Genomic DNA, 11,508 nt, shown 5'->3' on the forward strand with positions numbered 1-11,508 from the left:
TTTCCTTTTGGAAATCCAAATAACTCAGTGCACAAAAGTGCCAGAAATTTATCTCAGTCATTGACAAAGAACAACAACAAGACCTGACCATTTCAGGAGCTGTGGTGATGTTCTGTTTTCCTATGTGGAAAGGCTGAGGAAAAGGTGGTGAAAGCACAAAGGTGGACAGGACTCTGGGAATATATCACCCCACTAGACCTCATCCATACATGCCATGATGAGGACGGAGCAGTGTTCATCAAACAGCTTATGGTGGGAGATGGGGTAGGGCTGCGATGCACTATCAAACTCCAAACCATAGACAATTACCCCTGGCTGGCAAAGAAAGTGCTAATCTGCAGGTCCTTTAAGAGACAGGTTTTTTCCTTATGGATAAATCTCCTCCTTTTTCTAGTCTTTGAACCACTGTGCCGTCATTGTAACCTCTACAAAGGTGGAGAAGGCATTTCAGGCTGACCTGAAAGGCACTCTCCAGTTTCCAGCAGGTTCTCAGCAGTATGACATCAACTTCAAAGGTGAAATACTTGTTTGCTTGATGCACAATGCAGGTGAGATGTGACCAGCGCTGCAGTGCAGTGTGTCCTGGAAGAAGGCTTGCAGGCAGAGGCATAGGAGGGGTGAGAGGCACTTTGGGGATTGAAAGCCATCAGTACTACAACAGCATGAAAGGGTGGAGGGGAATAAGGGGATCCCACCGCTTCCTTGGGCAGCCTATTCGGCGTCATCGCAGCTGCCACCGAAAATGGAAACGGCACAGAAATAAAGGTAAAAAACCAAGATAACAGATCTTCCAAAAAGCAGATTACTCGAACGTTCACACCGTGCCAGACAGGCAGAGCAGGCGCTCAAGGCATGCTGCAAGACCCAACATTCCCCGACACCAAAACCGCCGCTTTTCACCCTACGTGCCTTCCTGGTTTTTTTTGTTTCCGAGCCCTGCCCCGCAGGAAGGCGGCCAGGCCGGCGAGCGGTGTCCCGGGCCGGCGAGCGGGGTGCGGGAGGCGCGGCCCTGTGCGGCCCGGCCCCTAGGTGACGCTGTCGGCCCGGCGCTGGGGGCCGCGCGGGCCCGGGCACGGCGGCACGGCCGCGGGGCCCTGCCGCGGGGCAGCCGTCACGCTGCGGGGAGAGCGGTGCGGGGAGCTGCGGGGCAGCTCGGTGTGTGGGGCGTGTGGGATTATGGAGGAGTACGGCGAGAGGACGGTGGCAGAGCCGAGCAAGTGGTGGTGGGGGTGATGAGAGGTGGGGCTGCGGGAGAGCGGGGAGGGATCACACCAAGCCCAGCATTGGAACTGCCGGCAGTCCGTAGGACCTGTTCTTCGGGAACACCTGCACCGCGGCCACATTGGTTCCTCTTTCGCCTAAAAGTCACAGTTTGATCACAGCTGCCGGGCACTAAGTGCAGAGTTTGATCCACGGCAGGAAGAGCTGGAGGAGGATAAGCGACAAGGAGTGTTACAGAGCACACTGAAGGGCTGCAGAACTGCTGCTAATGCTTTCAGGACTGCCACAGACTGGTGTCCTGTTGCTCGCGGTCATCCTTCTGTGCTGTCAATCACCGATACCCAGTCCATGGGCTGAGTTTAAAGGTGCTGGTACTAGATGGGCACAACATTTGGGTTGGCTGTGGGAAGCAGATGGGCATGTCCCTCTCATGCACATCACCTTCTGCCTGTTACTCCCTGCTGTCTCCTTCCCCTGATGTGTAGGAAAGGCCTAACTCCAGAGCCCATCTCCATTGATGGATGAGAGAGATGCCTAAAGGAAATTACATAATTCAAGGCAGTCATGTAGCAATACTTTCACAAAATGCTCTCCCTGACCCCAGCAATTTTGGGCTTGGGGATCTTCTCCATCTGAGTTGGTATCTATCTATCTAATAACCCTGGATTCTGCCTTCTTTCAGTAATTATTCCTACACTTTTAAAATTTTAATATTAGCATCCACAACATCTTGTGACAAAGATTCCTGCAGATGAACTGAATGTTTCTTGAAGGAGGCTCTCCCTTTCCTCTCTTTGAACTTATTGTCTGATTACTTTATCTATAAAAGTGACACAGGTATTCTCCCAGTGCTTTCTTGATCACCTCACACATTTCTGTCATTTTTGCAGATTCTCCTCAGTGGCCCCAGGAAATCCAGCTCTGAAAACAGGCTGCCTTTACAAGTGGATGAGGAAATTGTTGAAAAACACCTGCTTTTCCCATCAAAGACTCTGGGAGCCATCCCCATCTATAAGTTAACTTAGAAATAACTCCAGAGCCTGGAATTTCAACTGTTCCTTGCAGGGAGCCTCTGTTCCTCCCCCTGCAGGGCAGTTGAAGCAGAGTGGAGTGCTACAGGGAGCAAGGTGGGTGGCATTGCACAAGGATGGTGAAGGGAGCTGACCCCAAGGTCCTTGGGGGGGGACACAGAGAAAAGATGGACAGGAGAGAGCCCCTCCGATCTGCTGTGGTGCCGGGACTGGCAAAGACAGCAGAGAGACTGTGTTGTAGCTCAGAGATGGATCCATGATCTGACTGGGTTAAATCACTGGCTTTTCTCCATGATTTGTTAGATGCTAAATCCAACTCTAATAAGTGTACTATACCACTGTGGCCCAAAGCCCATCGCTGACAACTACCCCCCTCTCTTGAAGGTACAGAACATGGTTTCAAACTCAACAGTGCACTTTTTAAATTTAAAGTGGATTCCCAGAAATATGAGGTAGATTTCAAAGGTTAAGGGTCTGTGTTCTTACCTCTTGACATACTTATGGAGGAACTAGCCATCATGCAGCTGCTCTTCAAAAATGTCATTGAAAATTCTTTTCTGCTTGGATGTGAGAGCAGTGAGGGAAAGTTGAACGGAGCACAAGCAGACTCTCAGCACAGAAAGAAAGAGAAGGAAGTGAAACGTAAACCAGAGAAAATGGAAGCAGTTTTTCCAGATTAATCAAAACTCTCTGCTCTGAACAGAGGAACATTTCAAAGTAGTGCTCTGTCACCTTGATGTTACAGCATTATGAGCTAAGGCTGTAAATATGGGAACCTTTCTTACATATTTACAATTGGGAAATCAAAGGCTCAAATAAAGACACCAGTGTGCTGAAGGGAATGACAGTGACTAATTCATCACAGATATGTTGTCCCTCTTGTGCATACACAAAGTAGGTGGTTGTTGCATGCATTGTAATTGTAATTTGACTTCCTATATGAATCCAGTTTACCACATGGTGAGCATGACATGCTGGTGAATCTGCTTATCATTGGGTATGAATGTGCCATCCAGCCAGGGCTTGTCCAAGTAGAAAAAAATCCCCAGAAACTGGTCTGACTATTGTCCTTAGGGAGAGGAATAGGGCAGAAGAAAGGTGGGGGCCAGTGGTGAACTGCATTTCAGTTTCTATTCCATATGCTCTGCTATATATACATTCTATGCAAGGCTTAAAAAGTGTGATAGTTGCTCATGATCTGAGGCTGTGAGCTGTGGCAAGCAGCCTTGGTGAAAATATTAAAAAGTGTCTGTGTCTTATGTTTAGAGGAGGTGGTGTGCATCCCCATATAATACCTCCCAAACTAGTCTGAGGGAGTAAGAGGTAGAGATCTTCTCTTCTCTTGTCTAGGGCAGGTGGTGGGTAATGCAGGAATTACCCCCAGCACCTCTAGTGTAAAGGGCAAAGCAGTGAGAGCGGCTGGGACAGGAAGCTCAGTACAAGGCACTATGTCACACCAGTGAAAAACAGAAAAGATGTAGCATGAATAAAGTGGAGTCCAGATTTTCAGAGAAGGACTATGCAGTTCAGAGAGGCCTGCTTCTGTGACAGAGATCACTCTACTATAAATGGGATGAAAAGTTTGCTGGGTATCTCCACACTTTGACCAGCTAGAGTGAGGCACAGGCAAAAAGATGTCCACAAACCTCCCCAAAACTTTCACAGGCAGCACATCAGTGCCAGAGAATGTTTGCCCTGTGCTATCACCATGAGATCAGAGAGGAGAAGGTGTCTTCTTTCAACACTACAAGAGGAGCTTGTGCTGGTTGGAAGCCAGGTTAGCAACTTCCTAAGTCTCGGTGGCTTTGGAGAGAGAATCTGTGTGAAAGGAAGAAAACATAAAATCTGGTGACTGTGATGATCAGCCCCGCAGTCAGCTGCTACAACATGAAACATCTGCACAGACCCCTTCCTACTGACAGTAGAATGCCTGAAGAAGAAATGGCAGGGAGCAGAGGAGGGGCTGGGTGCAGGAGCAGGGCAAGCGAGGCTAATCCCACTGTGTGGCACAATGACATCGGCTCTCCAGGGCAGCATTCCCAGATGGCACCAAACTTCTTTTCTCATTCGTGGTGCATTTGTCTTCTCTTTCAAGAAATGGTCCAGAGAAATCTGAATTCTCAGACCGTGATAAAAATCTGCAGGAGCCCTAGTGCTGCAACGAGAGGCAGTAGGAAACAGCACAAGGAGAGGTATGGGATGTTATTCTCATTATTCCTACCCGTGGAAAATACTGTCTGTTTATGGAGCCCTCTCCTACTTCAGGATGAATCATTTCAGTGTGCTGCTTTACTGTAGATTTCATGCAGGTGGGCTGGGCGGTGGGTTTGACAGCGTTGGCAGGCTGTCACTGTGGCAGGCATGCTGCAAGGGGAGTGCAGAGAAGTCCCAGCAGCCTGAAAACTTCCAGGGCAGTTTCCAACATTCTGCTGATGAGAAGTTTCATGGATGGGGGTGTTCAGATAAATCTGACAGAGACAGAAAAACTGTGCCATAGTGGAGTTTTTGGGGTGATGTTTTACATTCTTCTATCAAGGCTGATATTGGTGACAATGGGAAACACCATGTCCAACTCAGGCATGCATTGCTATACCTCCTGGAGAAAACATATTTTTGGTTAGGCACACAGCCTGCTAGTGAGCTGGGAAGTACAGGGAGTAAGGCTGGCAATCCTCTTTTGTGGATGCTGTTGTCTGAAGCAAGAGGAAGAATGAGAGTAGAAGAGCAGAGATATTAATAAGGGGAAATTTGTGCAGTGTCGTTGGAACAGGAGCACGTAGAGTCTTGTAGTGATCAGGGGAAAGAAGAGAAAAGGGAAGAAAGTGAATGTTCTGATTGGAGCAGATGTTCATAATCTGATGTGGTTTTGGTGAGCTTTTCCTTCTCTGATTCCTCTCCCAATGGGTTGAATTGCATGGTTCTGCCATGTAATTCAGAAAAAAAGGGTAGCTGGAATAATTTCTTAGGGTATTCACAGGCATTGTGTGAACTATTTGTGCCACTGCATTAGTTTTTTTTTGTAGCTTACTGCCAGAAGAGGCCAGTATGGCCTGGTGGTGAGGTAGTGCAGCGATTGTACTCGAAGACCTGTTTCTACTTTCTTTAGATAGGACTAGGTCACAATCTTATTAGACATGTTTATAAGCACATAGCCAAATGAGGCAGGAAAACATAACATTTTGCTGAAAGCATTATGTGATGCAACTTACTGCAGAGATGGAGGTTCTCTATTTGTAGCTTGCATTAGTAAGAGAAAGGTTTATGTAGAATAAAAAGACAGAAAGTTTTCTGAGGCAGTTCCAGAAACACGACCAGGAGACTGTCTTGTGGACATTTCTTGAGTTTGTTAACCTTGGTCAAACTTGTTTTAAACAGGCAATCAGATGCAGTTTACACACATCACATTTCCTTCAGCCTGGGACCATTCAGCACTGCCTGAAGTACGATATGAAGTATAGTTCGTGTCTATTCACTGCTTTGGAAGAAGTCTGTAACGGCTTGCATCAAGCAAATCTAAAATACATACCTGAGTCCAGGAACTGATTTTGTTAGTTTTCAGCTTGCAAATTTGCCACTCCAAAATGTACACCTACAAGAAGGACAAGGATGGCTGTGAGGAAGAGCTCTGCAGGGGACCCAGGACTGGCCATTCATACCATGGCATTGCACATCTAAGTGTCTAATGCACAGAAATGTTGCTTTATCCATTGTGGTTTTGGTTTGACCTAGATGACAGCTGAAGATCTGGGGTTTGAGACTCAGTGCTTCCTATTCACAGGGCAGTTTCTCCTTTGAAACTCAGTCCCGCTCTAGAACTTCAAACCAAAGCGTATGCATTAGGGGGACCACCGGCTTGTTTCAAACAAGTGATTATAAATAAGGCTCCTTTGATGACTCACTCTGGTAACATCAGGGCTTGTCTATAAAGATGAGTTAGTGCACAAGAAAGATGTGGGCACTTGCTATAGATCAACGATTTCACCGTGTCTTTTCTGACAAGACAATTATTCTGAACTCCCAATGTCTCTGCACAACTGTGCTTTAACATGCTTAGGACTGCAGGTGCTCTCTGAGTAGAAGTGTGCTCTGTGGAGAGAAGTAACTCAATCATAGAATAGTAGGTGTTGGAGGGGACCTTTAGAGATCATCTAGTCCAGCCCCCCTGCAGAAGCAGGTCCACCTAGATCAGGTTGCAAGTCCTTTGAATTTACAGACAAGCTCTCAGGGTAGAAGTTTAGAGCACACTGGGACAGGAGTGAGAGTGAGGAAAGAACTGTGGATAAGTGAGAGAGCACTCTGAAAAATCCCAGGCCACGGTCACACCCACAGCGGGTAGTGGCTGAGAGCTTTGGGAGGGACCAGGAGGTGTAACCAATAGCACTGTGAGACACTGGTCTGTATTGTATCAACTTTTTTCCAGCTATTAGAAGTCAGATGCGCTGACAGCACACAGGGAAATCAAGAACCTATTTCAGCAGACAATGAAGGATTACAGCATTTGCAGGATCCAGAGGACTCGGAGCCCAACGCTTTGGCAGCATTTCCAGTTGTTTGTATCCGCTTTATTCCCTCGGTGGCAGTGGAGCCATTCAGATAATGGCTGGGGCCCCATCCCATCCTCCCAGCCTGTGGGTGGTTCCCCCTTGGCAAAAGACACAGGGCCTCTCTCTCTGTGCAGCCCCTTATCCCAGCCCTCATGGACTCGGGCGCATTCCTTGGGAGCGGACAGCTCTGATTCCCTGATTTATGGTGGAAAAACAACCAAAAATGGGAGTGGGAATGACAGAAAAGGTTGAGGCCCTGTGGAATTAGACCTGGGGTTTATAGGAAATTCATGTTTTGACTAGGAAAACCCAGCAACTTAAAAGATCTTTCTTGTAAAGATGGCTTTTCTAAGCCTGGGGTTTAGATTTGGGGTGCATACAAATCTCATTTTGTAAGCCTGGCTTTACATAAGCCATTTTTTAAAACTATCAGATTCTTTGACCTTTTTAGGAAAAAAACAACAAACCCAGGCATTATAAGTTTGAGTTGAACATACCCTCCCTGTTGGTAGAAGATGATTTGATGACATGTTTTCTTTAGTCTTTGGCTTCTCACAACAGCAATGTTCTCATTCAAAATGGAGAAGGACAGAGTTTCATTTTTTTGTGAAACCTGAGAGTTTGATTAACCACAGCCAAAGGAGTAGGTGGACTGTTTCCCCAGGATATGAGACCTGCGTTTAATCCTATACTTGAACTGAACCTAAGTCTCTTTGTTTGGGGTGCCTGCCCCTATCATTTCAGAAACAGAGTGTGGGATATGGTCACTTTTGCTCAAATGTAGTAATGAGAGATGCCAGTCTAGGTCTGAAGTTTTCCAAAAACAAAACCAAGACTGAATGTTCCTGCAAAAAAAGTGTTTCCAGCTGGCGTGAATGTTTTCCACAAATTCAGCAAAAACATTTAGTCGAAACTCTGTTGGAGTGGCATTTTTGTTTTGTAGGTGTAATTTGTAGTTTTACACATTTACTTGTGTCAAACTTGGCCATAACTGAAAAGAACATGAGACGGGTTTGATTTAAAGGACAGTGAGGTGATGGATATAACTGGGTAAATGAATCATAAAATTATCTAGGCAGGAAAAGATATTTAAGATCATTGAGTCCAATTGTTAACCCAGCAGTCCTATGTCCACCGCTAAACCATGTCCCTCAGCGCCACATCTACACATCTTTTGAATACCTCCAGGGATGGTGACTCCACCACCCCCCCGAACAGCCTGTTCCAGTTCTTGATGACTCTTGGTGAATAAATTTTTCCAAATATCTGATATAAACCTTCCCTGGAACAACTTGAGCCTGTTTCCTCTTGTCCTTTAACTTGTTACTTGGAAGAAGAGACCAATGCCCTCCTCCCTGCAACCTCCTCTCAGGTAGTTCTAGAGTGATCATATATTCCCTCAGCCTCCTTTCATCCAGACTAAACAACCCCAGTTTCCTCAGCTGCTCCTCATCAGACTTGTTCTCCAGACCCTTCACTGTCTTCACTGCTTTTCTCTGGACACACTCCAGAGCCTCAATGTCATTCTTGTAGTGAGGGACCCAGAACTGAATTCAGTATTCAGGGTGTGGCATCATCAGTGCTGAGTACAAAGGGACAATCGCTTCCTTAGCTCTGCTGCCCACAGTATTTCTGATACAGGCCAGGATGCCATTGGCCTTCTTGCCCACCTGGGCACACTGCTGGCTCATATTCAGCCAGCTGTTGGTTAACACTCCCAGGTCTTTTTTCTGCTGGACAGTTTTCTAGCCTCTCTGCCCCAAGCCTGTAGCATGGGGTTATTGTGGCCCAAGTGCAGGACCCAGTGCTTGGCCTTTTGAAACATCAGATATTTGGCCTTGGCCCATTGATCCAGTCTGTCCAGATCCATCTGAAGAGCCTTCCTACACACAAGCAGATCAACAATCTTGCCCAATTTGGTGTTGTATGCGAACTTACTGAGAGTGCACTCACCCCCTTATCCAGATCATTGAATGAATCTCCTCATCCAGATCATTGATAAAGACATTAAACAGAAGAGGCCCTAACGCTGAGCCCTAGGGAACACCACTGGTGACTGGTTGCCAACTGGATCTAACTCCAGTCACCAACACTCTTTGGAATTTTACCCTTCTGATAGGGAGAGGAACTAAACATGTTTCCACACATCTAAACAAGTAACTTCCGTTTTTCTATGAGAACAGATATTCTTAATTTGTAGCAAATGTGGTCTGCTTACTGGCCAGTGTTTAATTAGAGAAAAAAAAAGATATTGATACCAAAACTTAGTGTTCATTCTACAAAGAAATAGGGTTAAGAGCTGCAGAGGAAGCATGAGAGAGCACCATTTGGCCTGTGATTTACTGTCTTTGTCCTTGTATGAGGTGTGAGTAGCAGCTATTTGTTATTTATCAGAAACTCAGTTTTCTTCTTTTGTTTCTCTTCTCTCTCATCAAGACAATCTTCTATTTACAAAATAGTTCCTGTTTTACTAGCAAAGTTTAGCTCAACGATATTTTTTGTGTTTGTGATGATACAGAGATTCCTCTTAGCTCCAGTTCAAAGTTCCCTTCTTTCTTCTCTGGTTTTACAGGGAAGGTCTAAGTCACTTTCCTTAGGATGGAGGCCAGGGAAGGAAAAAGTACAACTGGGAAAGGTCTCTTGACACACATTAGTTATCTTGGCCTTCTAGGTATTGACATGAAGAGAAAACAAAAAAACCCCACTTTTGAAGGCCAACTGAGGATCAAGCCACCCCTTCAGCCATGACACCAATTCCATCTGTCTAGCACAGTATTTCAGTGTCAGGCTATCGTCTGCTCAGATCAAATCTAACACCATGGAAGGAAGAGGTTGTTTTTCTTTTTCCCCAGCAACATAGTCTCTCTGTGAAGGGATTTTTGCAGAGGAATGCTGAACAGAGAGTAGCTGTGGGCACTGGCATACCTGCCTTCTCATGTCATGCAGGAAACCATCAGCAGCCAGTTGATTTCAGGTGGAAGTCTTTCTCCTGACAAGAGAGGGTGAGTCGAGGAAACAGGGTCTTAGCTCCTTTGCTTCTACCGATTTCTAGCACCACTGCCCCTGGTTCAGACAAGCACACAGATGTACTGGGGAGACCAAAGCAATGCTCCAATGTTTGCAGTGTGCATGTGTTTCATCACACGCTGGAATACAAGTAGTATGGCTACACCATTTTTTTGGTTCCATCATCCATATTATTTTGGATTTGTTTGGGACTTGGACAGAAAAAGTGCTTGTGCATAGGTATATATGCATATGATAAACCTGTGATATGTTTTTCTGCAGGCAGAAGGAGCACATGGAAAAGAGAAGCCCAGGGCAGGAGGTGGGAGAGAGGCTCCTGTTCCGTGGGATGAGTATATCCTGTCTGCCTGCTATTTTTGAGCAGAATTTCACCTGGAGGATCTATGGGTCTCATGGAATTATGCACGAAAAAGATACAAGTGTATAAGCAGGACCTGCACCAAAATGCTTGGGTTGTTTCCAGAGTGCAGGTAAGGGCACAGCTCAAGCTGTGCTTCCTACTTTGTGGGCCTGCTCCTGACTCCTTAGACCTCTTGTAACCAGTAAAGCAACCAAAATCAGCAGTGAAAGCTACTAGATTGGCCCCATCTGTTGATCCCTTAGAATAAACTCATGTGGAAACACCTGGCAAGGATGTGTTTGGAGCTACCTGGGGCAAGAAAGAGAAGATTGTACTTGTTGAGGAGCTGATAGCAGGTGTTTGTTGCTTTGGTTTATGCACTTTCTTACTGCTGGCTTTTTCTAGTACCTAGGAAACTGTTTTGCCAGAAATGACAGTTATTCTTATCAATACTGTCCGTCCGGCACAGACTGCCACCACCACACGTTGGTATCTCAAGTTCTTGTTGGTGACTTTGTTCAGGGAAGCCAAGTCAACCTTTGTCTTCCAACCAGATGTGGGATTTTAAACAGAATTTTGGACAGCTGTGTAGATAATTGAAAAAAATCCTTCCATCTTTGTCATCTTTGAGAAGCACAAGATTCACCTGGCCTCTGTCCTGGTATATACACATTCAGCAGGATAAAGAAGGTGTGCAAGGTAACAATATCTTATCTGGAAATAAGATTTAAAGGTTGACTTTTTTTGAACTCTATATTGGGTCTAAGAACCTCGTATCTGATGTTTTTGGAGGTCTGTTTCAGTTACAGGAGTGAAACTACAGGTATGGTAACTAGTGGAATATCTGAGCCCTCTATGAGAGTTGTTTTCCTCCTAAACAGACTGATGGTAGTTAAATTGTAATGAATAATACAACTATGACAGTGTGATGATGATTTGGATATAAGTGTAATGTAGGTTTAAATGTGCATTATGATTAATGTATAAACCTAATTGCTTCCATGTAAAATGGTCCATAAGTAGATGTTGTTTAGGACATAATTGGGGAAAGGAAAACAGAAAATGCGGAAAATGGAATATAAAAAGCATGTTTGAGGGGTGACTCTTTAGTGTTGTTTTTCCATGGAGTGCACATCATCAGCATCTTGTCAGTGTAAGAAAAGTAGACAATGGGCTCTGAGCTGTTTTTGTCCTGTGGTTTGGCTGTGTTTGAGTTTTGTGGCAAGAAAAGGCTTTTAGATCATATCCTAAAGGACTGTTACATCATGTTCCCTAATTTCTCTGCTAGTCCCACTTGATTATCTTGCAATAAGAATCAGAAGGGCTCCAATTCAGATGGAAGGAA

This window comes from Colius striatus, chromosome 1 (genome assembly GCF_028858725.1).
Source record: "Colius striatus isolate bColStr4 chromosome 1, bColStr4.1.hap1, whole genome shotgun sequence".
In the NCBI taxonomy this organism is placed as follows: Eukaryota; Metazoa; Chordata; class Aves; order Coliiformes; family Coliidae; genus Colius; species Colius striatus.